Raw genomic sequence first — 27249 nt, 5'->3', positions numbered from 1 at the left:
AATCAATAGACAAGACTTGCTGCATCGACTGCAGTCAAGAAGTGTAGCATGGCCTCCAATTGCTTCTAAAAAATACTCTGTGGAATTTCTCATTTCTCAGTCCTAAGACCACCTGCGCACCAATTTCTACTTTCTTCTGAAACTCGTAAGTCCAGCCATTCAATACATCTCATTATGGCTTGCTGCTATGAACCCACTGAAGAAAATTTTCACTCTTGCCTATCAACACCTATAGTCTACTGCTTCCAGCCTAAAACACTACACCAGAGGTACTAATTACTTCTTCCATCAATTCTCAACATGTTAATCACTGTGTCATCTCCATCTGCACTGTTATACAAAGAGTAACTCCCCACTAATTCACCATAATTCTCCCTCAACAATCCTCTTACCCACCTTAATCCCTAATTTCTACACATTGAGAGAAGACTGTCAAGAGAAGCAGTCATCAGCTGAGTTCTGTGATTCTGAGAAAGTCGTTTTGGAACACAATGAGCACAGAACTCGTGATAGCCTAATCATTTGGACGTGATCCCATACAAAATGCTCGAAGAAGTCTGTAAAAAGTTATGGTAGTGGAGATATGACAAAACTGATAGTTTTCATGAATTTCTTTAGTGATTTTCCTGCACCAGTTTGTTGCTGACTACTGATGGCAGTGTGGCTGGTGATCATGTTTTAACATGCTACAGCTCACTGTAAACATTGCACTAAAATTATACCATTTCTCATAAAATGTGTGCTGGTATGCAAATAAAATGGACGAAAAAATGTTTTGTAGTGCTCTCCATATGATAACCAGAAACAAGTGTCAAGTGCTGAAATGGTCATCCACACTATGCTCAACTCAAAAAAGCAATAAAACTGTCTGTTTTGATTACACATGCTCTGGTGTGACATTATCCCTGGTGGCACTAAGGGCATGATGTCATTCACAAGTCAGTATTTTTCTTTGAAGATGTTTGTAAGGTGCTGTGAAAGCAATATGGTAAATTCAGTATATGTTCTACTGAAGAGGCCCTTTTCCAGTAGATTTTTGGAGAAGAAAGGAAGAATTAGAGTTAGGTACACCTATTCCAAATTTAAATCCTAACAAATTTGGATCAAACTGTGTGAGTAGAAATGGGTTGATGCCCCTTTGAACTTACTATCATATGTCACCTGCATGGGCCATAAAAAATGTAAAGTTCTCTCTCATAATTTGTGAGTAAAGTATGAGGGATTTGTGAGCAATACTTGACATATCAGTGCCATGGTGCACTGGTCAAGCATACCAGCTGGCAGTTTGTTAGCTCACATTTGATTCTTGCTGCTCTGTGCTTCTTTTCCCCCATCATAATGATAAAGTTTCAATTATAAAATTTTAAATACATTTAAACAGTTAAATTTATATTGGTAAAATTAATATATTCAATTTAGTTAAGATTACTACATTTGTAAATCAAAAGGTTGTAGGTGGTGGTAAAAAAGTGAGTATATGAGAAAATTTAGTATGAAAGTGTATGAAGAGCATTGGATTTGTGTTTGTGATGTGTACAGTGTGTTATTTGCTTTCCATGTTTGTTATTCATGAACAGTAATGCGTTGGGTAGAAGGGGTGAAAGATCTAGGACATCAATGCACTAACAAAAAAGAAACAATGGAAATCATAAACATATAGGGTGGGCAGCAATCTCTTTATTTACTGATAATGCTGTGATGTACAGAAACTTTTCACTGTTGTGTGACTGTAATGGGATACAAGATGCCTTAGACAAGATTTCTACTTAAGATACAATATTGCACTGCTTGTTTTTGTAAGAGGTGTGATGCAGTGGTCCTCTGGACATACATACATGTCAGACAGACCACTACATTGTACTTCTGAACAACACAGGCACTGCAATATCTTATTTAACTACCAACACTGGACAAGTGACTTTCAATTAAAATGTCTCCCCTGTATGGGAATAGACATAATGGATGTACTAGTGTAGATTATAGACACATGGTTAACAACATATAGAAGATCGAGTCTGCCCATGAGGCATGCTTGGATAGCTTAATGGTAAGATGACATCTTGCAATAAGCAGAAAATCAGGGTTCAAATCCCAGCCCAGCACAAATTTTCATTATCGTCATTCCATTATAGGGTTGCTTGTTGTCCATATTTCAACTACAAATTTATTTGAAGATTCCTAGTTGTCATGAATGGCAGCTAGCTCTTCATGTACAAAAATGTAAGTTAATGTGGATGAGTAGGGAAAGAAAATTGTTCTGTAACAGCATTAGTAGTGTGCCACTTGGCATAGTCAAATCATTTAAACATGTGAATGTAATGTTGCAAAGCAATATGAAATGGAATGTGCATGTGAGGATTGTGGTAGTGAAGGTGGATGATAACCAGTTTTGTAGTTACCTGTAAAGCAGATGTCATATAGGATACTAGTGATCTATTCTCAAATATTGCTTGAGTATTTTGGATCTGCAGCAGATCATATTAAAGGAAGACGTTGAAGCAGTTCAGAGGTGTGTTGCTAGACTTGTTAGCAGTTGGTTTGAACAACACACAAGAATTATGGAGATACTTCAGCGACTCAAATGGGAAGACGATGTTTTTGATGAAAACTATTGAGAAAATTTAGAGAAATGGTATTTGACTCTGACAACAGAATGATTCTACTGCCACCAAATATATATTCCATATAAGTACCAAGAAGATAAGACATGAGAAATGAGAGCCCACACAAAGGTGGACAGTCATTTCTCCCTTGCTATATTTTGAGTGTAGCAGGAAAGGGAATGACTACCACTGGTAAAGGCTACACTCTGCCATGCATCATGTGACCAACTGCCGAGTATCTACATAGATTTAGATAAAAATATCATACATGAGCTTAGTTCGTTATGTAAAGCTAATATCACAACAGTATTAAGTCAATCCTGTCATGACGATACAGTAAAAAAAAATCTGTTTATATTTGTAGTATTGTAGCACATCGGTAAAATTTTGCATGAGCCACCAGTGTTAGATGGACAGCAATTTTTGTCATCATCATCATCACAATAGAACAATTATGAAAATATATATTCACATAAACAAAGATTTCTTAATACTGTTGATGGTCTTGATTTTTAGGAGTGGACACAGCTCCAAGGATATTTCCAACAACATTTTTCAGTGTATAAAATTCAGAATCCAATGTTCCCTAACCACATATGTGAAATATTTCATGAGAAAATTCCAAGATAAACAAGGCTTTCAGAATCTGCATTTCAACAAGAAACCAGAGAAACATAAAAATGACTTCTTAACTGATATGAAGTTTGAGTGAAAAGAATACCAGGCAAACCCTTAGGCAAAAGCAAATACTAACTCATCTGGAAAAATGTAAATAAATAAATTTGAATGGGTTACTTCTCGCAAAAAAAAAAAAAAGGTCAGATGTCATAATGCTGATGAATTTTGTATAACTACTAATTAGCAATATTAAAGAAAAATACTTACACTAAGACAAAAACTGTAAAGCAAATATTAATGCATTAGGGGTAACAAGACTAAAACTAACACTCAGCAATCTGAAAATTTTAACTTGGATGCAGAAAATTCTAAGATAAATGATTTGTTTTATTATTCAATTGACTTCCTAAAGTTACTAAATTTTTTGAAAAGTTAATACTATTTTGAAAAGTCTTTTCTGTTACTTTCATCATAACTGTAAAAAACTATATCATTTGCACTATTGTAGATTACTATACCAATTTCGCTACTGAAAAATGCGATACCATATCTTAGAAACAAGTCCTCTGTACCTTTTTGGCACTACCATGGCTACAGTACTATTTTACATTGTCAGTAGTTCATGAAATACTGTGTGCAGCATAGACACTACTAAAACGCCAAGGCATTTGTTAAAGTTCTGTGTGCTACATAAGCACTACTCAGTTCCAGGATACTAGATTGTGTGTATAGTAGTTCAAATATAAGTCCGGTGTGCTAACATGGTACAGCTTCAATTCGGGATACCACATGGTAAAATCTAGCACTTAACTAAAAGTTCTTTATGACAATTTAAGTCCAAGTCCAGTTGAGGGTACCATGTAGTGTGTTTAAACACACAGCCCAGTTCACTATCAGTTTGGTTCAACTCGTGGGTGAGGATAATATACAACATCAATGAAATAACATATTTATTAACACTATGGTAAATGTCCATAGAACATGTCATATAACTAACACTGAAAGCATAAAAATGAAAATATCCTCTCCAGATCATGGTGTTGTCTGAAATTTACATACCATTTCTGGTTGAATATTCACTTAAAACCGGATTTTCGGTGAAAATAGGATTTGCTTGTTTTGTGTCATAGACATCTACATAAAATTGCATGGTGCCTTCTGTTTACATGTAGTTCAAAGACAAAGAATAGTATACATATATTACTAGTTATCAGACAGTATCTTCAAGGTATTTACAAAAATGATAGTGTTATGCAGTTTTTTTTTATGCGGTGTGGGTATAGTATTCAGTGGCAAAGTAGTCTTTGTACCTGTTAGTATCATTCAAGAATCACTCCCATACTCATAGTTGCTTACATAAATAACAAAACAGCAAAGAAAATATGTAACACCACTTAGATATTTAAAAGTCATTGTGTGGTATATGGTTGTGGTGAAACACTTTAAAAAGTTAAAAACTAGAATTTCTGTACAATTAAATGTTGATCATTACATGTTTCAGTAAGTCACTATTGGGTTGTAACACTTGGTGCACATCAAGCACAAAACAAATTCATTATAAGTCTGCCATCTGGGGTAAAATGTTTCAAAAACTTAGTATATACCTCATCATGTTTTGAGAAAAGAAACTATATAACTCCCATCATTCATCAGATTTTCAGAAATAGTAACAGAACAGTTATATGTCTCAAGTATATAGTCTGATACAATAAGTAGTTCAATTTATAGAGCCTTTTGAATATTGAATACATCTACCCACAAGTGTTCAGATGTGTTTTCTTGACTTACCTTGTATGATTCAGTGTAAGTAAAAAGATTTCATAAGTTCAGAAATAAACATTTCTGACTTCTCATTATCTTTCAACAGTGTACAAGTATGTAGTGGTGTATAGGTATAGTTGTTAATTCCCTAAAAACATTCTCCAGCTTACTTCCTATTTGAAAGTGTCACATTCTTCACATTAATTTCCAACAAGACACTTAATCACTTTCCAGTGCACAGATTACTGACATGTTGCCTAATTACAAAAGGTGTCACACTTCACATAGACCCAACCTTTCTGCATAAATTTAACTGAGTATTGACTTGCATCTGTTACTTCAGACCAAAAACAACTTGCACTACAAACCTTGCTGACTATATGTGTCTTTCATAAACTTTCTCCACGGTAAGAAAAAGACATGTTCCCTATCCAGTCCCTACCTAACATCATTTTCCTCATCACATAAGTAATACATAAATACTTCATTAAATACATCTAATATCTCCTCATTGTATCAACATAATAACTTTACCTATTATCCTCATAATATCACCTTATTACTCCACTAAATACTTAATGAAATACTTAATAATAATATTAATAATAATAATAGATAACACACACATTAAAATATTGTGATCTGTATCCAGTTGTGTTGGTTCCTAAGTTTGTTGCTTGGTAATAACAGAACAAGAGGTGTCGGTTAACTTCATCAGACCATCTCGTCCTCTGTCTTTGTTTTCCTTCTAGGGTGGTTGCACGAAGCATGTCCTGCAAAACACCTCTATTGGGATTTAACTCATTTTTCGTGTGGCTAGCAGTGTCATTACCATTATGGATGGGCATAGGGTTCAAGTGTCGTCCCCGACCATGACAGCGCTTGTCCGAGGCTTCATTAGTTCTGTCCTGAACCAACTAATCACACTAAAAGGGGGGTTAGCCCTATTAGTGGTTTGTTCTTTTCGTCGCCTTTTACAACTGTCAGAACATACCAGAGGCCTATTTTTTTCCCGGGCCTCCACGGGGATTATTATTATTATTATTATTATTATTATTATTATTATTATTATTTCATTCTTGTCTCAGATGTGATGTCTGGTTAAAAATGGAAGTGACGCGGACCTTGATCAAGCGCGACTTCCTTTTAACTGTACAGTATATGTTACATTGCATTTAGGAACTTTCGGGTAAATGAACAAGTGTCAATAATTACAGATTTCTGTAGTTGTATATATAAGTTTGGATGTAGCTGTATTGCATTGATGTACTGGTGGATATTGTGTGGTATGACTCCTGTAGTTGACAGTATAATTGGTATAATGTCACCTTTATCCTGATGCCACATGTCCTTGACTTCCTCAGCCAGTTGGATGTATTTTTCAATTTTTTCTCCTGTTTTCTTCTGTATATTTGTTGTATTGGGTATGGATATTTCGATTAGTTGTGTTGATTTCTTCTTTTTATTGGTGAGTATGATGTCAGGTTTGTTATGTGGTGTTGTTTTATCTGTTATAATGGTTCTGTTCCAGTATAATTTGTATTCAAAGTTCTCCAGTACATTTTGTGGTGCATACTTGTATGTGGGAACATGTTGTTTTATAAGTTTATGTTGTAAGGCAAGCTGTTGATGTATTATTTTTGCTACATTGTCATGTCTTCTGGGGTATTCTGTATTTGCTAGTATTGTACATCCACTTGTGATGTGATCTACTGTTTCTATTTGTTGTTTGCAAAGTCTGCATTTATCTGTTGTGGTACTGGGATCTTTAATAATATGCTTGCTGTAATATCTGGTGTTTATTGTTTGATCCTGCATTGCAATCATGAATCCTTCCATCTCACTGTATATATTGCCTTTTGTTAGCCATGTGTTGGATGCGTCTTGATCGATGTGTGGCTGTGTTAGATGATACGGGTGCTTGCCATGTAGTGTTCTCTTTTTCCAATTTACTTTCTTCATATCTGTTGATGTTATGTGATCTAAAGTGTTGTAGGAGTGGTTATGAAATTGCAGTGGTGTAGCCAATGTATTTATATGAGTGATTGCTTTGTGTATTTTGCTAGTTTCTGCTCGTTCTAGAAGGAATTTTCTTAAATTGTCTACCTGTCCATAATGTAAGTTTTCTATGTCGATAAATCCCCTTCCTCCTTCCTTTCTGCTTAATGTGAATCTTTCAGTTGCTGAATGTATGTGATGTATTCTATATTTGTGGCATTGTGATCGTGTAAGTGTATTGAGTGCTTCTAGATCTGTGTTACTCAATTTCACTACTCCAAATGAGTAGGTCAATATTGGTATAGCATAAGTATTTATAGCTTTTTTCTTGTTTCTTGCTGTCAATTCTGTTTTCAGTATTTTTGTTAGTCTTTGTTTACATTTTTCTTTTAGTTCTTCTTTAATATTTGTATTATCTATTCCTATTTTTTGTCTGTATCCTAGATATTTATAGGCATCTGTTTTTTCCATCGCTTCTATGCAGTTGCTGTGGTTATCCAATATGTAATCTTCTTGTTTAGTGTGTTTTCCCTTGACTATGCTACTTTTCTTACATTTGTCCGTTCCAAAAGCCATATTTATATCATTGCTGAATACATCTGTTATCTTTAGTAATTGGTTGAGTTGTTGATTTGCTGCTGCCAGTAGTTTTAGATCATCCATGTACAGCAGATGTGTGATTTTGTGTGGGTATATTCCAGTAATATTGTATCCATAATTTGTATTATTTAGCATGTTGGATAGTGGGTTCAGAGCAAGACAGAACCAGAAAGGACTTAATGAGTCTCCTTGGTGTGTTCCACGCTTAATCTGCATTGGCTGTGATGTGATATTATTTGAATTTGTTTGGATATTAAGTGTGGTTTTCCAATTTTTCATTACTATGTTTAGGAACCGTATCAATTTAAGATCTACTTTGTATATTTCCAATATTTGTAGTAACCATTAATGGGGTACACTATCAAAAGCTTTTTGGTAATCAATGTATGCATAGTGTAGCGACCTTTGTTTAGTTTTAGCTTGATATGTCACCTCTGCATCTATTATCAATTGCTCTTTACATCCTCGTGCTCCTTTGCAACAGCCTTTTTGTTCTTCATTTATAATTTTGTTCTGTGTTGTATGTGTCATTAATTTCTGTGTAATGACTGAAGTTAATATTTTGTATATTGTTGGTAGGCATGTTATGGGGCGATATTTAGCTGGGTTTGCTGTGTCTGCTTGATCTTTAGGTTTCAGATAAGTTATTCCATGTGTAAGTGTATCAGGGAATGTGTATGGGTCTGCAATGTAACTGTTAAATAATTTAGTTAGATGTGAATGTGTTGAGGTGAATTTCTTTAGCCAGAAATTTGCTATTTTATCTTTTCCAGGGGCTTTCCAATTGTGAGTAGAATTAATTGCTTGGGTGACTTCATGTTGCAAAATTATCACTTCAGGCATTTGTGGTATCATCTTGTACGTATCTGTTTCTGCTTGTATCCACTGTGCATGCCTGTTATGTTGTACCGGGTTTGACCAAATGTTGCTCCAGAAGTGTTCCATGTCTGTTATGTTTGGTGGATTGTCTATTTTAATGTGTGTGTTATCTATTGTAGTGTAAATTTTTTTTGGTTTGTGTTGAATGTTTGGTTTTGTTTCCTTCTATTTTTACTTTTTTTGTATCTTCTAAGATGTTTGGCCAATGCTTGTAATTTCTGCTTCTTTTCATTTAATTGCTCTATCACTTCTTGTTGTGTGATTTTACCTAACCATTTTTGATTTTTGTCTGATATTTCATTTCTTATAAATTGTGTTAGCTGTCCGATGTCTTTTCTCAGTTTTTCTATTCTGATCTGTAGCCTGTGTTGCCATGCTGGTTTTATGGGTTTCTTCTGTGTGTTGGTTGGTTCTGATCTCTGCCTAGTGTGTATATTTAGTGTAGTGAGTGCTCCTATATAAACCATTAGTTGTATTTTCAATTATTTTGTTGTGTATGATTGTGTTGATAGTTGTTATTGTTGTTTCGAATTGTGGGTTATTTGGTGGTCTATGCAACAATGGTCTAATGTCTGTGTTTGTGTCTTTGTATTCTGTATATGTCAGCTGAAATTTTTCTTCTATATCTAACATGTGTGTCACTTCGTGTTGTATTTGTACTTGTTCTGGTGGCTGTCTTAAGATTTCGTTTTCCTCTGATTGTTTAATTGATGCGTGGTGTTCTTTTTTTGTTTGCTCTGGGCTGTTTGAGTCCATTACTGTATTTTATTCTTCTTCTGATTGCATATTATTTTGATCCAGTATTTGTTGTACTTGTTGTTTGATGTTTTCTGATTCTGACTGGGGTATCCTGTTACTTTTGATTAGTACACGGATCTGATCAGCTAGTCATTGTTCTGTTAAAAATTTTAATTCTGGGTATCTGGTACTTTGTGATCTGTATCATCTAACACAGCCACACATCGATCAAGACGCATCCAACACATGGCTAACAAAAGGCAATATATACAGTGAGATGGAAGGATTCATGACTGCAATACAGGATCAAACAATAAACACCAGATATTACAGCAAGCATATTATTAAAGATCCCAACACCACAACAGATAAATGCAGACTTTGGAAACAACAAACAGAGACAGTAGATCACATCACAAGCGGATGTACAATACTAGCAAATACAGAATACACCAGAACACATGACAATGTAGCAAAAATAATACATCAACAACTTTCCATAAAACATAAACTAATAAAACAATATGTTCCCACTTACAAGTATGCTCCACAAAATGTACTGGAGAATGATGAATACAAATTATACTGGAACAGAACCATTATAACAGATAAAACAACACCACATAACAAACCTGACATCATACTCACCAATAAAAAGAAGAAATCAACACAACTAATCGAAATATCCATACCCAATACAACAAATATACAGAAGAAAACAGGAGAAAAAATTGAAAAATACATCCAACTGGCTGAGGAAGTCAAGGACATGTGGCATCAGGATAAAGGTGACATTATACCAATTATACTGTCAACTACAGGAGTCATACCACACAATATCCACCAGTACATCAACGTAATACAGCTACATCCAAACTTATATATACAACTACAGAAATCTGTAATTATTGATACATGTTCAGTTACCTGAAAGTTCCTAAATGCAATGTAACATATACTGTACAGTTAAAAGGAAGTGATGCTTGACCAAGGTCTGCGTCACTTTCCATTTTTGACCAGACATATCGTCTGAGAAAAGAAAGAATAATAATAATAATAATGATGCTAATAATCACCTACAAAAATCACCTGCTTCATCCTGCACAATAGATAAACTTCACAAAATAACGTCATGTAGTAGAAGACATTAGATTAGATTTACTGTCATTCCTTTTGATTCGTAATGAGGAGGTCCTCCAGGATGTAGAACATGTCAGACAAACAATAATACATGACAAATACAGTATTTACAACTAAAACCCATAAGCTAATGTACCTTCCAAAGGTCCCAAGTGGAATGATTGTCATTTTTTTAATGAACACCATATAAAAGGATCATTTTACAGCACTCATCTACTAAGGTCACATTAATCCCCAGACTCCGATTTCACAACATTTTTGCTAAAGCTAGAGGAGGTTCTTGGTTCACTTTATAGGAAATACAAAAAGTTAGTTGTATGTGGTGACTTCAATATTAATTGTATAAGTGACTGTGCAAGGAAAAGGATGCTGGTAGACCTCCTTAATTCATATAATCTTATGCAAACCGTATTCTTTCCAACGAGAGTGCAAGGGAACAGTAGAACAACAATAGACAATATTTTTGTTCATTCGTCATTATTAGAAGGGCATTCTGTTAGCAAAAAGGTGAATGGCCTTTCAGATCATGATGCACAAATTTTAAGTCTAAAAGATTTTTGTGCTGCAACACATGTTAAATATAGTTACCAACTTTTTAGGAAAGCTGATCCAGTTGCTATACAGACTTTTGTAAACCTTATCAAGGAACAAGAGTGGCAAGATGTTTATAGTGCTGATACAGTAGACGATAAATATAATGCTTTCCTCAAGACTTTTCTCGTGCTCTTTGAAAGTTGCTTTCCGTTAGAACGTTCAAAACAGGGTACTAGTACAAACAGGCAGCCTGGGTGGCTGACTAAAGGGATAAGAATATCTTGTAGAACAAAGTGGCAATTATATCAAAACGTTAGAAACAGTCAAAATCTAAATGCAGCAGCCCTTTACAAACAGTATTGTAAGGTGCTTAAAAAAGTTATTAGGAAGGCAAAAAGTATGTGGTATGCAGATAGAATAGCTAAGTCTCAGGATAAAATTAAAACCATATGGTCAGTCGTAAAGGAAGTGGCTGGTCTGCAGAGACAGGTCGAGAATATAGAATCAGTGCGTAGTGGGGATGTCCGTGTTACTGATAAGTCGCATATATGTACAGTACTTAATAATAACTTTCTGAATATAGCAGGTGAACTAAATAGAAACCTAGTCCCAACAGGGAATCATATAGCGCTCTTAGAAAAAAGTGTTCCGAGACTGTTACCTGAAATGCTCCTCCATGATACTGACAAGAGGGAGATTGAGTTAATAATTAAATCACTAAAGACCAAGAACTCTCATGGATATGACGGGGTATCTAGCAGAGTACTGAAGTATTGTTCCACGTATGTTAGCTCAGTACTTAGCCATATCTGTAACTTTTCCTTTAGGAGTGGTCGGTTTCCTGACCGATTAAAGTACTCGGTAGTGAAGCCACTTTATAAAAAGGGAGACAGGGATAATGTTGACAATTATAGACCTATTTCTATGCCATCGGTGTTTGCTAAAGTTATCGAGAGGGTTGTATATACAAGGTTACTGCAGCATTTAAATTCACATAATTTGCTGTCAAATGTACAGTTTGGTTTTAGAAATGGCTTAACAACTGAAAATGCTATAGTCTCTTTTCTCTGTGAGGTTTTGGACGGATTAAATAAAAGGTTGCGAACGTTAGGTGTTTTCTTTGATTTAACGAAGGCTTTTGACTGTGTTGACCACAAAATATTACTGCAGAAGTTGGAACATTATGGAGTAAGGGGAGTAGCTTACAATTGGTTCGCCTCCTACTTTAAGAACAGAAAGCAGAAGGTAATCCTCCGCAATATTGAGAGTGGTAATGATGTTCAGTCCCAATGGGCCACTGTTAAATGGGGCGTTCCCCAAGGGTCGGTGCTGGGGCCACTGCTGTTCCTTATTTATGTAAATGATATGCCTTCTAGTATTACAGGTGATTCAAAAATATTTCTGTTTGCTGATGACACCACCTTGGTAGTGAAGGATCTTGTGTGTAATATTGAAACATTATCAAATAATGTAGTTCATGATATAAGTTCGTGGCTTGTGGAAAATAATTTGATGCTAAATCACAGTAAGACTCAGTTTTTACAGTTTCTAACCCACAATTCAACAAGAACTGACATTTTAATCAGACAGAATGGGCATGTTATAAGCGAGACGGAACAGTTCAAGTTCCTAGGCGTACGGATAGATAGTAAGCTGTTGTGGAAAGCCCATGTTCAGGATCTTGTTCAGAAACTAAATGCCGCTTTATTTACCATTAGAACAGTATCTGAAATAAGTGACATTTCAACACGAAAAGTAGTATACTTCGCATATTTTCATACGCTTACGTCATATGGTATTATTTTTTGGGGTAATTCTTCTTATTCAAAAAGGGTATTTTTGGCTCAAAAACGGGCTGTTCGAGCTATGTATGGTGTAAGTTCGAAAACCTCTTGTCGCGACCCCTTTTCAATAGTCTGGGAATTTTGACATTGCCCTCACAGTATGTATTTTCTTTAATGTCGTTTGTTGTTAGCAATATTAGCTTATTCCCAAGAGTTAGCAGCTTTCACTCAGTTAATATTAGGCAGAAATCAAATCTGCATGTGGAATGCACTTCCTTGACTCTTGTGCAGAAAGGAGTGCAGTATTCTGCTGCATCCATTTTCAATAAGCTACCACAAGAACTCAAAAATCTTAGCAGTAGCCCAAACACTTTTAAGTCTAAACTGAAGAGTTTCCTCATGGCTCACTCCTTCTATTCTGTCGAGGAGCTCCTGGATGAGATAAAAAAAAATTAAGCAAATTCTAGTGTTACATTCTTGATTTTCTTTATTTAAACTAACGACTTGTCGCCTGAATATGTTTCTTATATTTCATTTTATCTGTTTCTACAATCGTGTTATAATTTCATGTATTGACTCGTTCCATGACCATGGAGACTTCTCCTAAATGTGGTCCCACGGAACAATAAATAAATAAATAAATAAATAAAATAAATTTAAAATTTTTTAAAAAATGTTTATTTTATTTATAAGGTAATAAACATATAACTACTACAGTACTTATTTACAATGAACACATTACTGCACTGAAATGGTGCAGAAGTTTGATTGTAACACACACAAAACTCTGTTGGTTCTACTGAGAAATTCATCAATGGAGTAGGAGGAGTTGGCCACCAATAAATCCTTTAGGCTTCTCTTAAACTGCATTTCATTGGTTGTTATGTTTTTTATGGCTGTTGGCAAGTTATTGGAAATGTGTGTTCCTGAATAAGGCACACCTTTTTTTACAAGAGTAAGTGACGTCAAATCCTTGTGAAGTTTATTCTTATTTATAGTATTGATTCCATTAACTGTGCTGTTTTTTTTTTGAAAAAGTGATATATTTTTAATGACAAATTTCATTAGTGAATAAATATATTGGGAAGCAGTAGTTAGTATCCCTAGTTCCCTTAAAAGGCCTCTACAGGATGTTCTTGAGTTCATACCACACATAACTCTTATTGCACGTTGCTTTAGCTTGGCTTGATGAATTACACCAAAAAATAATCCCATATGACATGATGGAGTGAAAGTAGTCATAGTATGCCAGGTTTTTCATTTTTATATCTCCTATGTCTGACAGAATTCGCATTGAAAATAGAGATTTGCTTAGACACTTCTGCAGTTCTGAGGTGTGCTCCTCCCAGTTGAATTTATTATCAAGTTGTAATCCTAAGAATTTAACACTGTCCACTTCTTCTATCTGCTTGTCGTCATCTGTTAGGCGTATACTCGTGGGACACTCCTTACAAGTTCTGAACTGCATTTAGTGTGTTTTTTCAAAGTTTAGTGACAAAGAATTGGCTAGGAACCAGTGATTAATGTCCACAAATATTTTATTAGCCAGTCTTTCTAAGACTACACTTGATTTGCTATTTATTTCAATGTTTGTATCATCGGCAAACAAAATGAACTTGGCATCTGGTAATGTTACTGATGAATGGCCATTGATATACACAAGAAAAAGTAAGGACCCTAAGATGGAACCTTGTGGGACCCCACATGTAATTAGTTCCCAGTTGGCTGATGCCTAATAGCTCAATACATGTTTCTTTCTTAATAACACCCCTTGTTTCCTGCCAGAGATATTAGATTTGAACCATTTTGCAGCATTTCCTGTTACACCATAATACTGTAATTTACTTAAAAGGATATTGTGATTTACACAGTCAAATGCCTCTGACAGATCACAAAATATACCAGTTACTTGCAATTTTTTTATCTAGTGAATTAAGTACATTTTCACTGTAAGTGTAGATAGCCTTCTCAATATCAGAACCCTTTAGAAATCTGAACTGCAACTATGACAGTATGTTATTTGTGATAAGATTCCACTGATAAATGACTGGTTACACAGATAGCTTAATATGTTACTTAACTCAGAATCACATCCTTTAATTAACTGTGTTGATATTTCATCATACTTACCAGATGTTTTTGATTTTAAGGATTTTATGATGGACGTTGTATCGTATTGTATTGTGTGGAACTGGGAACCTAGAAATGATGGAGAGGCTTTATCCATGCCATAGCCCTCAGTGGTTTACAACCCAACAACAGGCTACAGCAGTCCACTCACCCCACTACCGCCCCACACCAAACCCAGAGTTATTGTACGGTTCGGCCCCCAGTGGACCCTCTTCCCCAGTAACGCTTCACACCAGAGTGTAGCCCCAATGTTTTATGTTTTTGTGGTAGACTAAATATGGTGTACACATACGTGGAGAAAATTTTTGCACAGCAATCGCTGACATAGCGTAACTGAGGCAGAATAAGGGGAACCAGCCTGCATTCGCTGAGGCAGATGGAAAACTGCCTTAAAAACCATCCATAGACTGGCCGGCATACCGGACTTCGACACTAATCCATCAGGCAGATTCGTGCCAGGGACTGGCAGTGACTAGCAGTGCGTTAGACCGCACAGCTAATGGGGTGGGCCAAAATGGACATTACTTCTGTTGGGGCAGTGAGGGTCAGATTCATATTATGGAAGTTACTTGAAATGTCTGGTCTAAGGTATCTCACGGCAGCATCTACAGAACCTGGCATCCCCCTCTTTTCAGTAACAGTTATAAAATGTTTGTTAAGAAGTTCTGCAACATTATACACATCTGTCACCAATGTATTATTTACTCTTAATGCTATTTGCCCCGCTTCATATCTGGTTCTACCAGTTTCCCACTTCACTATATCCCATGTTGTCTTTATTTTGTTATCTGATATGACTATCTTTTCCATGTAATATATTTGCTTTGATGTCCGTATTACAGTCTTTAATATTTTGCAGTATCTCTTGTAATGTGCTATAGCATCATCATCAGAACTGTTTTGGATTGACAGATACAGTTTTCTTTTTGTTTTACAAGACACCTCTATTCCTTGAGTAATCCATGACTTCTTTGTAGACTGTGCTCTAACCTTGGCTAGTTTTAGGGAAAAAGTGTGTTCAAATAAGGTAAGCACTTTATTAGCAAAAGTGTTATATTTTTCATTCATGTCATGAGCACTGTAAACATCACTCCAGTGAATGTCTCTAACGAGTGTCCTAAAATAATCAATTTTTGCCTTTTTGATTACCCTCTTGAGTTCAGATTTAACATATTTTATATCCTGTTCAGTATTAACATTTAACAGAAGGAACTGCATGCCATGCTCTGAGAGGCCACTGACTATTGGTTTTGTAATATAATTCTGCTGATTGTTAAAATTCTTAACCAGCAGCTGTTTATGCTGATGTAACAAGCTAGAATTATGTTTTTTGGTTTATTTCTCAAACTGAAGGTTTGTCTCAATCCTAACCGCTCTTAAAACTTGGTTTCTTTCTGTCCTCCCTACCCTAAAAAGAGTCTTCCCTGAACACTATAACCACTGGTATTTTATCACTCATGACAGTCCCTCCCCCCTTTAACTGTCCTGCTATTTACTCAGCCAGTTTATCCTTCCCTTTTCTGTTGAGGTGAAGGTCATGCTTAGTATAATCCCACATATTGAGAGAACCAACAGGAACCACAGCAATGTGTGACCCTGTACCTGACATAAGCAGCCATTCCAACTCCAAATTAACTCTACTGACAGAAGGGTTCAAATTGGGTTGGTCATGGTGCCCAAGAGCATATACAAACTCAACACTAGCATGGTTCGATGCTGATGCAATCTTTTCCAGGTCACACTATGTACTGTTCCCAGGAACTCTTTCAATATCTTACCTGGCCCACACACTGTAACCACGGTGTCTTCCATAGTGAAATCTTTGCAAAGTGATCCTAAATCCTCTGTCACCTGCTCCAGACCAGCACTAGATTTAAAAAAATTGGTGACCTGGTATTCTCATCCTAGTTCATCCTGCAAAACTTGGCCAACACCTCTTCCATGGGAACTACCTAACACCAACACTTTCTTTCTCTTTACCGATTTCCCTACATTCCTACTTTTCAATTTGCTGCTGAAAGTTTGTTGTGCCCTGTCTACACCTGCAACTGCTTGAGGCTCACCAGCTTCTAACCAAAGCAACAGGTCAAATCTATTTTCCACATTCACCACGAAGCTGTCAGACAAAGTTCTAGGCCTGTTCCTCCTGTTGCCACTTCTCGCCTCTTTTTGCCCTTCTCCCTCCTTAACGTGTCAAGATCTCCCCTGGCCTCATCTAACTCAGCCTGAAGGGTGCCAATTTTCCCCTCCTGTTCTAGTATCTTCCTACCTCTACTACATATCCTATGAAACCACTGATGAGTATCATTTACTTCCCCCACTCCCACACCACTACAGTCGCCCACATGGAAAAAACTACAGCACCTGTCACACCAAAGCACCGATCTAAGATTCTATGGCAAGTCAAGCACTTTTCACTCATGATAAACGTAATAGTTGATTAAGAATAAGTCAATTAAATTACAGGTAAACACGAAAATATGATTCCACAAATTTGGCCTATACGCAACTGTATGTAAAGAGAAACAACAGCATGAATTTTCTGAAACAACAACTTAAACTTTACACTACTTTCTGGAAATGTGAGTTAAATAATGAAGAGGTATGCTACAGTTAAATGGCTCGAGAGAGCAAATAACAATTGAATGAAATTCTATCACCTAGCTGCATTCAGAGAAGTATTTGAATTACTCATGTCAATCTGTGTCAGTAATTATACTGTCTGAATATACAACAGTGGATGAACAACTGGTTGCATTTAGAGGCAAATGCAGTTTCCGACCATATATACCAAGCAAGCCTGCAAAATGTAGTGTGAAAATTTTCACCTTATGTGACGCTAGAACATGGTATACTTCGGGGATGGAAATCTATGTTGGGTAAACAGCCAGAGGGTCCCTATGCACTGTCAAACTCGCCTAAGGAGATAGTAAGTAGACTTGTACAGCCTATCGGAGGTACAGGATGCAATGTGACACTAGACAACTGGTTTTGTTCCATACCACTGACTGAAGAGCTCCTGAAAAAGAAACATACAATAGTAGGAACTTATAGAAAGAATAAGAGGGAGATCCCACCAGACTTTGTTTGCTCGAGAGGTCATGAACTTAGAAGCAGCCTTTTTGGATTCAGAAAGGATATCACCATAGTTTCATATGTGCCAAAGAAGAGCAAAAACATTATTCTTCTCTCATCTTTGCATCATGACTGTGCCATTGACACTAATACTGCAGAGGAAAAGAAACAAGAAATTATAACGATGTACAATAATACCAAATCAGGTGTGGACACAATAGATGAAATGTGCGCTACTTATTCAACCTCAAGAAAAACTAGACGCTGGTCACTTGCCCTATTTTTTTGAATGATTGACATTGCTTACAATAACGCCTTCATCATATATGCAAATAATAACAATGAGAGGATTTCCCGAAGAATGTTTTTACGTGATGACAGGTCATTAGTAAATCCCATAGTGTGCAAGAGAGCAGCCACTCACTCCCTGCCTAAACAAGTTAGACAGAAAGCCACAAAAATGGCAGGAATTGAAGACAGCAACAATGCACCACCTTCTGAACAAAGGATACTTAAGCCCAGGTGCTGCACAGTTTGTCCTCAGGGTAAAGATATAGAAGTTAAATTGCACTGTGCTCGATGTTTGAAAGTTATGTGTGTAAAGCACATGAGAAATGTGTGGGAAAAGTGCTATGATAACGCACCCCTTGCAGCCAGTGATAGTGACTGATTTCGTAAAATGTTTGTATGAATTGACTGAACAAATTTTTAATTATAAGTATAATGTCTTACACCTGTAATACAGTATGAAGAATAACAGAAATAAATAATTAAACAAAATATTGTAAGAAAATGGGAATTACTGCATATGTTTCAAATAACTCAGTTTAATACTAAAGTAATATTAAATAAAACGCTAATATACTGGGAGATAACATTCTAAATAGCCATTTGTGAAGTAAACATATTCATATCAGTGATATGCTGCACAACTGTGTCATTATAGCCACTATTATTTTGGGTGTTAGCAACACCCTACGCGACTATTAATGTTACAAAAAGCCACGTGACCACATAAGGGTTAAGGGTCAGAAAGGTAACACTCCCTACAATCACTTCATTACTTTCAAATACACTTCACTAGGCAACTGTACTTTCACTTATTACATTATACAAACCCTTTACAAGCTAGTACGTGACGCTAAATAGCTCAGGTGTATTCTTCTACTAATACCTATATATAACCTATACTTCCTCAATATTCCCAAAAAATTGTGTACATGCAGTGTACTTATCTCATTACTCCTGCCATTATACAACCTTTTACACTTTCATGTTTACTGGTTACTCAGGGTACTCAAAATAATTTGATACACTTGTACATTTTGTAAAATTCCATTACCTTACCTTTTTGCTATAATCAAAAAACTTTTTTCACTATAAACAGAAAAACATCCTTCTGATTACTTTTGTACTCATAAAATAATCAAATAGTTGTTAACTCTCTGAATTTTACATAATCAGTGTTGTATAGGTTTTATGTTACTGTTTACTGTCAAAAATGACTGTTCACCAATGTTTCCACCAACCGAAAGAGTTCCAGTTTAATCTATCACCTCTACTATCATTATCTCTCACATGTGTGGGGGACTAGTTACTATTTGTCCATTTTCCACCACTATTTTCAAAATTCCCATCGCCATTTCTGTTCCCAGAATTTCTATTCTCATAAAACTGTTGGTCCCCATGGTTTGATGCTACATCCTGATAATTTCTAATATTATTTGGATTCCTGTCATTCCTTGCCAGGGTGTTGTTGTTATGTCCTTGGTTAAAACTGACATTATTATTTGAATTTCTGTTATTATTGTGATTACTCCAGTTAAGCCTCCTGGAATCTGTACTGTGGTGGCCAAACCTATTACACACCCTGTCCAATGTTTCTACATATTTCAGGACTGGTCTACAGAATCATCTGGCCCATAGAGTAACCCCATTTCAATTATTTCTGGTAGCCTTCTCTTAAGTGCACCTATGTGAGTTAATTCATGAAAAGGTTGGTCTAAGTGAGAATGTTTCATGATCTGGTCTTCGCAAAACTCTTTCATATCCTCATTCTGCTCCCTGTACATCGGACCATTTAAAAACTCACTCTTTATCTGTGCCTGTTCAGTGTCAGACCAAAACTTTTTCAAGAAACACTTTTTGAATTCATCTATGGATAAATTGTTACAGTCAAGTTGGGTGGCCTATGACAGCCCTTCCCCTTCTAATGATCTTTTAATAAACTTAATTTTTAATTCATCACTCATACCAGGGAGAAAACTATCATGGCAATGTCATATAAAATCAAATGGATGAAAATGCTTGTCACCGAGGAAACATTTTAGTGGCATAGTAGGAAAGCTTGGGTGTCCTACATTGCAGAATTTTTTTAGATAAGCCCATCTTGTTTTTTAATAATAGTGACATCACTATGTAAGTCTAACACATTTGAGTCTGTTATCTCAGATATTTTCTGAACTTTTTTAATCTATTTCTGAGGCAACACTGTCTATTTTTTCATTTTTCATATTTATAAAGTTTACAGCTTGTTTACTAGTGTCTCCAACAGCATCTTTACATCTAACTTCAAAAGCACCTATCTCAGATCTGAGACCCTTGTCTACTTCCTATGGTTTTGTCTCTAATGATTGAATTTTGGATTCTGAAGCCTCTAACTTCCCCTCTACTTTTTTCACATGTTCATCTGTAGCTTTCACTTGAGAAAAAACACCAACTAAGTCTTTTTTAATATCTGAAATTTGTGCATTAAGCTCTGCTCTAATGACATTACATTCTGAGACTATTGACTTTCAAGTTTTTCACTATTTTTCTCTGTCAATGACTGTTTTTTCACTATTTTCTCTACCAGTGACAGTTTTATCACTATTTTTCTCTACCAATGACAGTTTTTTCACTATTTTTCTCTACCAATGACAGTTTTTTCACTATTTTTCTCTATCAATGACAGTTTTTCACTCTTTGTTTAATTGATGACATTAATGCAGTAAACATGTCTTGTAAATTTAACTGTTTCGGTTTTTCACTCGGCATTGTTTCACTTATGTGCAACTGTACTTGTTTCTCATGGTCTGGACTCAAATATAACACACTACTGTCTAAAAATTTCGATTCTGCATGGATTTCATTTAACTGTTTTGGTCAACTATTGCCTAATGCATCCTGAAACATGCCTTTATTGGCTATGTCCTTTTTAAAGTCATTAGTTGAAGCTGGTAGCTTCAGCATATTTATTTCATTGTTCTGATCATGATCCATTTGTTGTAAATTTGTTCATAAATTATCAGTGCTAGAAAAAATGCCAGTTAGAATGTCCACACAACATTGCACTGAGAAAGTACAAAAATAAATTTTTTAATTGGTACTTAGCTTATTATTGTCCTGGATTGGGTAGGTGGTGTCAACTTTCATAATAATGTTTCAACCTTTTAAAACCATGTATGTCCATAGTGTTGTGTCATTCCAAAACTTCTCAACATGTACTATGTCAAACAATATTTGGTTTAAAATCATTACACTTTGCAACACAATTATATGCTTTTTCATCACCTGAAACATAAACACTGTCAAAAATCCAAAAGTATAAGTATCCTGGCCACAAGGGCACCACTTTAACGACCTCCTTTGTTATGCACATTGGATGACTGTTAATTGTAATAATTGTTCATTGAGTAGAAATACTGTTGGGCAGATCTGGTGGTAGTCTTAAAGAAAAAATACTCTTCTGTTTCCTCTTTTTTTTAAAAAAAAAAAAAGGATCTCCTTCAGTCCTTTGCTTGAATTTCTTCTGTGTGGAAGCCAGGTTCTCCTTGAAATCACATAGACTACAAACTGATTCATATGTAGTTTTCAATTTTAATAGTCCTATATGCCTTGCTGACGTCAACTACAATGTTCACTCAGCGAAATACATTCCATTTGTCTGAAACTCCAGACAACTTTACATTTTTCCTTCCTTCCTCCCTTCCTTCCTTCCTTCCATCCTTCCTTCCTTCCTTCCTTCCTTCCCGACAGACAACATACAACCAACTGGCACCCACTTCACATCATTCCATAGTACATCAGTAAATATTTAGGCATGCTAAGAACAAAACATAGAACATTAAATCAAGAATAATTTACAGAAAATGAAATTCACTCAGCAGCACAATAGAACAATTATGATAATATATGTATTCACATGAACAAAACTTTTTTTTTTTTTGTGGTACAGTAATTTTTATGAAATTCAATTTTTTTAATCACAGGGGTTAATTGTGTTAGCACGACATATTGTACTGTCGGAGTTTAAAACATTTCAAATAAGATTGAAAAATGGATGAGATTGTAAATTTGAGAATATACATGGTCCAAATGGCTTATTGCACATTACAATGTGCACCACCTTCATTCATCACATTCAGTTCCCATACAATAATTATTTTTAATGAATGTCAGTGACACTCAGGTATTTATGCCACTAAAAGCAATGTTACTTAATGGCTTTCCACATCTGCCATGATTTTTAATTGCAATTCCCATTCTGAACAGTTACTATAGGCAAACAAGAAGTTTGGTGTAACAGTATTTTAGATTGAAATTTGGAAGGTTCACTTGTATATTAAATAAGAACTGTCATACTGAAAACTTCTCCACTTTTGAGAGAAGCTGGTACTAATAACATCTCATTTGATGTATCATTGCAAAATTTAGTAGTGAATAACTATTATGAGCAGTGGACATGATTTTGCTGTGTTGCTCTGTATGAAATTGACAGTTTCTGTCATGTAGTTCAATTGGGAATTTTGTTTGAAGTGGGTTCGATAACAAATCATTGCCTTCAGATATCAGATGTGCCATTTGAGGCCTTTTATTTCTGTGGTCCTGGTATTTCATCAGTTCAAGAAGTTAAACTTTGCTGGATATTTGCTTAAAAAGTTGTAAATTTAAAAAAGAATAAGGTTTGACGTGACATCCATATTGTCTCTAATACATTTCTTTCTTTTTTTAATCTGAATGTGGAAAAAGACATGTTGTTGTTGTTGTTGTTGTTGTTGTGGTCTTCAGTCCTGAGACTGGTTTGATGCAGCTCTCCATGCTACCCTATCCTGTGCAAGCTTCTTCATCTCCCAGTACTTACTGCAACCTACATCCTTCTGAATCTGCTTAGTGTATTCATCTCTTGGTCTCCCTCTACGATTTTTACCCTCCAAAGTGCCCGCCAATGCTAAATTTGTGATCCTTTGATGCCTCAGAACATGTCCTACCAATCGGTCCCTTCTTCTTGTCAAGTTGTGCCACAAACTCCTCTTCTCCCCAATTCTATTCAATACCTCATCATTAGTTATGTGATCTACCCATATAATCTTCAGCATTCTTTTGTAGCACCACATTTCGAAAGCTTCTATTCTCTTCTTGTCCAAACTATTTATCGTCCATGTTTCACTTCCATACATGGCTACACTCCATACAAATACTTTCAGAAACGACTTCCTGACACTTAAATCTATACTCGATGTCAACAAATTTCTCTTCTTCAGAAACTCTTTCCTTGCCATTGCCAGTCTACATTTTATATCCTCTCTACTTCGACCATCATCAGTTATTTTGCTCCCCAAATAGCAAAACTCCTTTACTACTTTAAGTGTCTCATTTCCTAATCTAATTCCCTCAACATCACCTGATTTAATTTGACTACATTCCATTATCCTCGTTTTGCTTTTGTTGATGTTCATCTTATATCCTTGTTTCAAGACACTGTCCATTCCGTTCAACAGCTCTTCCAAGTCCTTTGCTGTCTCTGACAGAATTACAATGTCATTGGTGAACCTCAAAGTATTTATTTCTTCTCCATGGATTTTAACACCTACTCTGAATTTTTCTTTTGTTTCCTTTACTGCTTGCTCAATATACAGATTGAATAACATTGGGACACTGGACTCACATTCGGGAGGACGACGGTTCAATCCCACGTCCGGCCATCCTGATTTAGGCTTTCCGTGATTTCCCTAAAATCACTCCAGGCAAATGCCGGGATGGTTCCTTTGAAATGGCACGGCCGACTTCCTTCCCCATCCTTTCCTAATCTGATGAGACCGATGACCTCGCTGCTTGGTCTCTTCCCCCAAACAACCCAACTCAACACTCTCTCTCTCTCTCTCTCTCTCTCTCTCTCTCTCTCTCTCTCTCTCTCTCTCTTTCTCTCTCTCTCTATCTATCTATATATATATCTCTCAATTTCAATACCTTTCGTAGGAACACTATCCCAATAGCTTGAAGTGCATATAGGAATCTCTGTTATATTCCAAAGAATGATTGGTGTCAAGACGATGTCCTGCAGTGGCAGATTAACTTGGCTGTTGTAAGTGTGCATGCCATTTATGCTCAGAACATTGGCCTTTCATAGTCCTGATAGTCTGACCAATATATGACATGAAACAGCTGCAAGGAATACAGTAGACAACCACCTTACATGAACCAAGATCATCCTTTATGTTACCTAAAAGGACCCCAATTTTAAATGGTTATTAAAACACACACATCACATTGTATTTCCACAGAATATGACCAATCCTGTTTAAAATGCTTCCTGTGTAAGGCCAAAAAGCCGTAGAATTTGGTACCACCTCAGTATTATCATGGCTCACACAGTGCATAGTTGGTCAAGAGTGCAACATATGTCTTATCTGTCTTTCACTATAACCATTCTGACAAAAGGTGACTTCAAGATGGACTAACTCTGCTGACAAACTCTCAGGGCCAAGGATGACATGGGCCCTGTGAATCAAGGTTTGAAGTACCCTTTTATGTTAAGCTGTATGGTGAAAACTATTAGCCTGCAGATACAAGTTAGTGTAAGTAGGCTTCCTATAATTGGCATGTCCCAACGTACAATCCACCTTCCTCCTAACCACCACATCAAAGAATGGAAGACAGCCATCCTTTTCCACCACTGTTGTGAAGTGAATATTGAGGTGGGTTGAATTCAGGTGTTCTAGAAAGTCATTCAAATTCTCGCTGCCATTAGGCCAAACAACAAAAGAATCTTCTACATATCTGAAAAAAAAAAAAACATGCAGTTTTCAAAGCCGTAGACTCAAAGGTAAGTTCTTCAAAATCTTCCATAAACAAGCTGGCAATGATAAGTGATAACTCCATCTGTCTGCTCATAGTACTGCTCATTGAATAAAAAGGAAGCGAGTTAACACATGTTGAAATGGGTTCATTAATTCAGCACCAATCCTAACTTCAATCAACTGTAATGAATCGGACAGAGGTACATGAGTGAAGAGAGAGAGAGAGAGACCACATCAAAACTTACAAGAATATGTCATTCAAATGCATTCACTCTAACTGATCTACAAAATCTGCTGAGTTCTTAACGTGGTGCTTACATTGACCTACTATATGACTCAACAGATTAACAGTGTTTTTCTACACAATGTCAGAGCAACAGTCTTAATCACAATCTTATGAACAGGAGCCTCTTCCCTGTGGACCTTAGGGAGGCCAAGTACCCTAGAGAGAATAGCACAATAAGAATTGAGGCTCTTGATATTCTCCTGCCATAAGGAAATTTCTCCAGGAGGTTGTTAGTCTTTCTCTCAACACTTTTTGTTGGGTCAGAACCGATCCTGCAATATGTGGAATCAGACAGTAAATACTGCATCCTTTGATGGGTCAACTCTAAGTGAACATAAAGCAGTCCTCTCAGCTGCTGTGATATTACTCTTGGGTGTACGTCCCCCAGTCAACACACAATATGCCTTCCTCCTAGTATATTCTGCAACATCAGGAGGTAGTTTAAAAACAGTGTCTACAAAAGAACTTATAGAATCAACCACTGGCAAATGCTTTGGAGCACCGATAAAGCTGCTTCATCAAAAAGCTTTCTCCATGAGACATATCACAGAATGTTGAGATACAGTATAGATTCCAAGTCACAGAAACATTCAAACTTTGCCCAATGCCAGGCAGTTACAGAATGAAATTCCCAGTGCCATGAAGCATCATCCACCAATCCCAAGAAAAAGTTGAAATTTTGAAGCAGGCGTTAAATGAAGCTGAAAAAATTCCTTGGAAACAAAATCCAGCTGTCAGTGAGTGTAATGGATCCTCTCATAAACAATATCTAGGCTAGTGCATTGCTTGATAAGACTAGTGGCAGGAGAATTAATATGATGCACTACTTTGGCAAATGTTGGAACAATATTTTGATCACAACACTGCAGTAAAAACGACACTGCACATTGCAATCTTACTGTACTGCTGCAGAATTTATCCAACCTCCACAAGCAGTGATTAGTTCTATTGGGAGGAAATTAACAATGTGAGATTTAGTTTCTTCTGGCGTATACAGTGTTCAAATAGCTTAAGAGAATCCAGCTGGGTGGCATCGTTAACAACTGCAGATACTTCTACAGGAACATACCTTGCCATTTTCAATGCAAAACTGCAGAAAGTAAGCACTGTGTTGACACCCACTTACTTTTTATTCAATGACCAGTACTGTGAGCAGACAGATGGAGTTGTAATGGGAAGCCCATTGTCACCCATCATTACCAATTTGTATATGGAAGATTTCGAGGAACACACCTTGGAGTCTGCAGCTGAAACTAGCACGTTTTTTCAGATACGTAGATGATAGTTCTGTTATTTGTCTTCATGGCAGTGAGAACTTGAATGACTTTCTAGAACACCTGAATTCAATCCAGGGAGGAGGCAGGAAATGGGAGAGGGAGAGGGAGGGGGAGGGACAGCATTGTTATTGAACTTCGCTATTTGAGCAGGTGTAGGTGGAAAACCATTTACCATATGGGTACCCAACTTCACAGTGTTCAGACTGTGTGCTGCAGAATTTGCATTGTCAGTAGTGGTAGTATCATGACTTGCCATTAGTAGGAATACTAGTACAGAGACAAAGTGCTGAAACATAAGTATCAATGTGCATTACAGCTACAGACAGTCAATAAGGGTCTGGGCATGTGAGCAGAGCTTTACTCATAGAACTATTTTTATCAAAACAGCAGCACTAGTGTTGCTGCTCTTCACAAGTCTCATGCATTAAAGAAATATGAAGAGGTCCTCTTTCTACACCAGTGTTGAAGAATATGATTCAGAAGTCAGAACTAACTGACAATTTGGGAATTACTCCTGAAAAAGGTCGGTGGCCAGTTGTCACATGTTGCTGAAGAATGTACTGTTGCCATGGCTGAGAAAGCTGGACACAGTAACGATCTTCAAGCTGTGCCACAACTGCTGAACATTCCATTGTCCTCTGTTCAAAAAGTGCTGCAAACAATTGAGATGGTATCCAGGCTATCATGGATGCAGGTGGTCATAACATTGAGCAATATTTGTAACTTGGAATGTAAACATGGCAATTTATGTGTTGAAATTTCTCCCTA

General features: G+C 36.3%; 1 protein-coding gene across 1 annotated transcript in view; it reads left to right on the top strand.

Annotated features, from left to right (window-relative positions):
• LOC126471257 (unconventional myosin-Va-like) overlaps nt 1-27249 on the top strand; it is a 109248-nt gene that overhangs the window by 43250 nt on the left and 38749 nt on the right. The gene's annotated exons all lie outside the window — the stretch shown is intronic.

The sequence above is a fragment of the Schistocerca serialis genome, chromosome 3, assembly GCF_023864345.2.
Source record: "Schistocerca serialis cubense isolate TAMUIC-IGC-003099 chromosome 3, iqSchSeri2.2, whole genome shotgun sequence".
Classification (NCBI taxonomy): domain Eukaryota; kingdom Metazoa; phylum Arthropoda; class Insecta; order Orthoptera; family Acrididae; genus Schistocerca; species Schistocerca serialis.
This window is presented reverse-complemented; position numbering and strand designations above follow the sequence as displayed.